This window comes from Thunnus thynnus, chromosome 21, assembly GCF_963924715.1.
Source record: "Thunnus thynnus chromosome 21, fThuThy2.1, whole genome shotgun sequence".
NCBI lineage: Eukaryota > Metazoa > Chordata > Actinopteri > Scombriformes > Scombridae > Thunnus > Thunnus thynnus.
Genome location: NC_089537.1, coordinates 8,101,977 through 8,108,075, shown reverse-complemented (window position 1 = coordinate 8,108,075; position 6,099 = coordinate 8,101,977). Strand labels below are relative to the sequence as shown.

General features: G+C 39.7%; 1 long non-coding RNA gene across 1 annotated transcript; it reads right to left on the bottom strand.

Moving 5' to 3' along the window:
* Nucleotides 1-1,895: 1,895 nt before the first annotated feature.
* Nucleotides 1,896-3,881, bottom strand: LOC137173171 (uncharacterized). Its single transcript, XR_010925119.1, has 2 exons — nucleotides 2,942-3,881; nucleotides 1,896-2,457 (listed from the first exon to the last, which is right to left on the bottom strand). It is a non-coding gene; the product is annotated as an uncharacterized lncRNA (long non-coding RNA).
* Nucleotides 3,882-6,099: the final 2,218 nt, after the last annotated feature.

The following is a 6,099-nucleotide window of genomic DNA, read 5'->3' as shown; positions in this document are numbered from 1 at the left end:
GTTTGCCTCTCTGGCTCATTCACTCTCTGTGAATTCAAAATGGCAGAGGAAACAACAAGTCCTGCCATCAATCACATTTTGCAAAGCTGCAACAGAGTGCCAATATCAGGGTTATATTAAAATTTCATTCATTTGAAGTGTTCATTTGAACACTTTGAAAAACTGTGTTTCAAATTAATGTGCACATTTGGGAGCACAGCGAGAGCCAAAGGCATCTTACTTCCAGTTTCTGCCTCCCTGATTTCCACATTTTTGGGCTCCGAGATAAATATTCAACCGTCAGTCACAACCCGGTGAAGCCAACTGACAAATCAAAAGCAAGACTCTGCCATCAGCCTTAATCTGAAAGACAAATGTAAAAATAAAGCATGATTGTACAAAATCCAGTCAAAATTGGTGCCCTCTTACTTACTGGGAGGAACTCTCATGTTTACTTAAGACACAATTTAGGTGAGGAAAATGTGTGATAAAAGCAACGGAAAACAGCAGCACGAGGGTACACATGGTAAGAAAATTTCTCCTTAAATGTTCTTAAAACAAGGAGCAAAAAATGACAACAGGACACTCTGATAATATCCTTGGGTAAAAAGTGAAAAAAAAAACCCTGTAAAAGCTAAAATGCAAATGCATTGCTAGAGGAAATGTCCCATAGTTCAAACTCACAGTTTTGAGGTGTGAAGACATTATGAGGTACACTGGTCACCATCTGTTTTTAATCAGCGAAATGATAATTTAATGGAAAATAAATTGAGTCTATACTTCGTCTTTAATATGAGTTATATTAGCAAAATGACTTCCCCCCCACTTCTTTTATCTTCTTGTTAGACACCATTAACAATAACAAATCAAAGCCCCCTTAAGACACAAAGAGACTTTGTATGTTTCCCAATCTCTGTCATCACTCCTGTTTTCTCCCAATAAAAATTGAGTGTCCGTGTGTGGGATGTATTGCCAAAAGTCACCATAGATTTAGGTGATGTATCTGCTGTCACTTTGTGCATTAACGCTCTGACCTTTTCTTCCTATTTCAGAAGCAATGTGGCCCAAGCTGGTAAGAAAGATGGATACGCAGAGGATGAAATCTGTCACGGGGAAAGAAATTGAGCAGGCAGTCTCTCCACTGTGGTGGTACCACATATAAACTACCGCAAATAACTCTGAAATGTGAAGCTATACCACATGTAATCACACAAAACTGTAATGTATTGAAGTTACACAAGAAAATAGAGTTTAAGTGATCTGGAGGAAGGAGAACAGCGGGAGCAAAGGAACATTAAGAAATGAGTGAGGACAGAAAGAAAGAGTGAAAGGGAGATGGGTTTCACAGCGGAGGAGAAATCGACTACTTTCTTCATTTGTGCTCTTTTGTCTGAGCTGTTACACAATAGATCAGGCCAAAATGTGGATTGATTACACTGTCACCGCCAGTGTTATCCCCCCCTCTGAATGAATTTAATATTTGATTCAGTTTGCTATTCACGCTCCCGATTCTTTGCGCTGCCATTTGGCTCCACTGTCAATGACAATTCATCTTTCACTGTCCTCACTGTCATTAGCTGAAGGCAATATTGAGGAACAGGCACAATAATGAGGTATAAGCACATTCCTCTGTTTTACAGTTTTCTTTTTATGTTTTTTTTTTTTGCGTCATCTACGCACATGTTGATATTAAAATCTCTCTGATGTCATTTCAACTTGAACACATAAATTCAAACAATAAGCCTGAAAACAACTACTCTTACGAGGAATAATCTTTCAAAAGCCAGGTACCCGATTTCTCTACATCCTGTGCCTTTGATTGCCAGCTGAACATTTTTCTCTTTGCTGTATATCCTCTGCAGGCTCATCCAGCTCTGTACCTGTCCTCTCTAACTGCAGGAGGCTGTGCTGTTTCATTCTTCTTCTTCTTTTTTTTTTTTTTCCATCACAGCCCTCCAATCACAGGTATTTACTGCCCCAAGCACCAGACTCAGAGCCAGATCAGGACATACAGTAGCTGAGTCAAACACTGTCGACGGCACAAAAGAAAACCATTCATGCAAGAGTGCTGTGAGGCCTTGTCTAGTTCAGTTTAATAACATAAATGAAAGTGGGTTTGAGGTGGTACACTTTAATTGGAAAGAGAAAATACATTGTATGCTATAAAATAATCCCTGATCAAAATAATGCAACGTAAATTAGTCTAGTTTTATATCTTATATCTGTCTGAAGCCTGAAATCATAGCATTAAAAGGGGATTTATTATGCTTTTTGTGATTTTCTGTCATTCATATACTGTTATGATGTTGGATGTCTATGTTAAACATAGTCAAAGTATTAAAACTTGAGGTTAAGGTATATAAATACAGCTTCCTGCAGCTAACCAATCAGAACAGAGTGGGCTCATCAGGAGGAGGTCCTTAAAGCTAAAACGACCTGTTTCAGACAGAAGGTGAACTGAGGGGCTGCATAAAGGGCCTGTATAAGATAAAAAAAGGAGTTTTTTGAACTGTAAATCATGCAAAGATATTCCAGCAGAGCCCCAGAATAAAAATGTAGACCTAGAAATGTACAAGATATGTCCCCTTTAATGGTATACTGGAAGATGGATATATAACCAGTGCAGAGCAAAGAATGGATGAAAAACTTGAGACAAAAACACAAACATGAATACTAAAATTCTGCAAGTAACTTTATGGATTTGGAGAGGATCAAACTTTAAAATATCTTGTTGATGCACACACATGAGAGATATAGAATCTTTACTTTGTGATGAATGATTAATGTGTTTTGATCATTTCATGCTGTTGGCTACTTGCCAAGAGGGAAGTGTGGAACTCGTTCATGGCAGTGGTTGTGTTTTTTTTTCTACACTGAGCTGAAGGGACTAGGATACGTAAAGCCCCAAAGGACTTGGATGTGTAAGAGAAGCAAAGCACATGCTGCGTTTGTCTCCTGGCACCTGAATTCCCCGGCATGAGCATATGCACGTTCAGAATGGTCGGTGGCTCCAGCCCGCTGAGTGGTGAACTGCATGCTGGGATGGCTTAGGGCTCAGACAGTCTGCTGGGCTCGTGTAGCCATGGCAGCAGCTCCGGTGAAGGTAAGAGGTAAGGGTGCTGTCTCTTCGGATGACCTCCATTTGCCACGATGCAAAGCACGGATGCCAGCCGTCGTCATGGTATCCGGCGGGAAACTTCCCCAGTCAGTTAACAGCCGGAGGGGAGGTACCGTTCAACAACATGAGCTGCAATGAGAGGCTGAGGAGTAGCTGTGAACCATCCACCAAAACACACTGCATCAGGCTGCTTAAACAAGATATGACACATGCCTCATTCCCTTATGCCAGTTCGTGACAAGTGATCAGGCAATCTCATAACTCATGCAGCACTGATGCACACATTTAAATATATCTCCATATATAGTATCTCTGCTTCATTATTTCAGCATTTTAAACGGCGATAGCTTTGTTTGTCACAGTCTTTACCTGAACATTTATTCCATACGATAGCTCTTCATGATGTGAACAAATACGTTTTTAAACTACTCCTATCAGCTGGTGTGTTAGGAGGCTCCCGAAATAGACCCGGATGATGTTACCAAAAGTATTTGGGAATGCATGAGCTGTGACCTGGAATTTCAAATGTGATCTTATAAACTGCAATTCATATTTGATGGGGTAATAGAACATGAATTTTTCACTCGGCGGAGAGGGTGAGGAGGAGGAAGATCCGTGTGGTTTGTATTCGTTTCACTCTGCATTTCACATTTAGATTTCAAGGCTCTGTGGCGCCCAGACACATAGAGACCGACCCTCACACACACACACACACGTTCATACCTGGTGACAGTGGCTCACAGTAACTGTAAGCAGACTCTCTTTCCATTAAAGAGACATTTTCGGAAATATGCTCATGCACTTTCTCGCGGAGAGTGAGATGAGAAGATTGATACCACATGAATGATATCAATCTTCTCTTTTAATTTTCAGCAGGAAATTCCCCAAAATGTAGAACTATTCCTTCAATCCCACATAATACAGTATAGTGACAGTATGAATCATACTCTCGCCAAATTCTGCTTTCCGTTGGTGTGATGATGTATCTTTAAGAAGCACAGGTTACCGAGGACAGAACATTTGTTTTCAGATACGGGTCCAACAAAGAGGAAAATAGCCAGAGATTGTCTTCTGTGAGGAAGCTGTGCCCAAGTGGATTCATAAAAAGAAATATTTATATCCAGGCTGCTTATCACCCAGCAAATGTCGAGAAGTATTAATATGTAACGTCCTGCAGGGCTCTCCAGGACACTTGCCATAGCTCCAAAGAGGGAGAGAGCCCAGTGTTATCGAGGCTTGGCAGTGTGACTTAGTGATGGTATCAGCAATGCTGACTGGATTCCATTAGGCAATGCCCACATCTATGTCTACTGAACATATTGGCTCACACTGCGGGGGGAACGCAGCGAGTGATAGGCCTGCAGTCATGACACATGAGCTATCATCCACCATCCAGGAAGGCATATCAGCACATACACATTAGTTTACTGCAGACCTGATGCTGCGCTGCCAAGATTATAAGAAGTCTCTCTCTCTCTCATATGAATCATACTTTGCCAAAAAAAAAAAAAAGAGAAGCAGCATTTAGGATGATGGGAATATTCTTCAGACCCTTTTCCCTTTTTACAGCCTGACTTCTTCCCCAAGTGCCCAGATTTCTCAAAGCTAATAGGATGAGTCATTTTTTTTTTCTTGCCTTTGTATACACAGAGCTGCTGATTTAAGCAGCAGATTTGCATTGCAAAGACAGTAATAGAAAAATTCAAAAAACAGAACAAGGGTATAATGAGACAGTAGATAAAGGATAAGTAATGAGAGGCAGTTCCCTGTTAAACGCAGTGGTCCTTGGAGGTCAGAGATGCGAGTTTGACGGCGCTAAGCTGCGAATCTGCATTGTGCTGTTGTTTTAATGAGCCCCAAACTCACAAAGTCATCAACAATTACATGAAAATCAATGAGTTTATATTAATTCTAGTCAGCTACTAGAATGGCTGGCTCAAAGCTGCTACATAGGCAATGACATTTTATTTGACATTTATTTATATAAAGTCTAACTTTTAATTAGATTCTGAATTTTTATTTATTATTTTGAAGTTGAAGCAAAGTGACATTTTCTTTTTTTTTCTTTTTTTTTGTTCAGAGATATTTTTATCTATCTATTCATTTTATTTAACTAGGAATACTCATTCTGGGAAATATGCTTATTTACTTTCTTGCTGAGAGTAGATAAAAAGACTGATGCCACTTTCATATTAGTCTGTTAAATATGAAGCTGGAGCCAGGAGACGTTAGCTTAGCTTAGCATAAAAATCAGTCTATCAGCGCCTTTAAAGCTCACAAATTAACACATCTTGTTTTTCTGAATCTGTAGAATAACTTAAGTGTAACAGCAACAAGTTGCGGTTCAAGAAGTCACTGTAACCGCCGTAAAACCACATCTTTTTTTTTTTTTACACTGGCTTTAGTAATGATTAAACAAACAATATATAACGTGATAATTAATGACCTTTAGAGGTGTTGGTATGGGTGAATTAAAAAAAGAGCCAGACTAGCTGTTCCCTACGCTACACTAGTTGTCAACCTTTATATGAATGGTATCGATCTTCTCATCTAACTCTCAGCAAGAAAGTGAATAAGTTTATTTCCAAATGTTCTATTCCTTCAGAAATCATCCGAAGGTGTGAATAATTCTGAAAAAAAAATTGACCTTGCAATAAAGAATGTGAAAAAGGCTCTAAAGTTCTTGCGTTCTATAGAGAAACTGTTTTAAACTACAAACTGCTGGACAAATGTAGGACTGACTTACCCACACAAAAACTTTCTGCACAAACTCTGATCTGAAGTCATTTCTCTCCGCGGTAGAACGGATGCCATGCTATGTGTCATCACTTGAACAGCCACCTTTTCTGCCACCGTTTTTTTTTTTTCTCTTCCTGCTTCTCTCTCTCTTTAAGTCTGCTTTGTTGTGAATGTGGGTGTTCATTCATTTTCTTCTGTGGCAGCTTACAGGCTCAGGCATGAGTTCACAGTTCTCCCATAGCTCAGACAAACACATTGTGTAG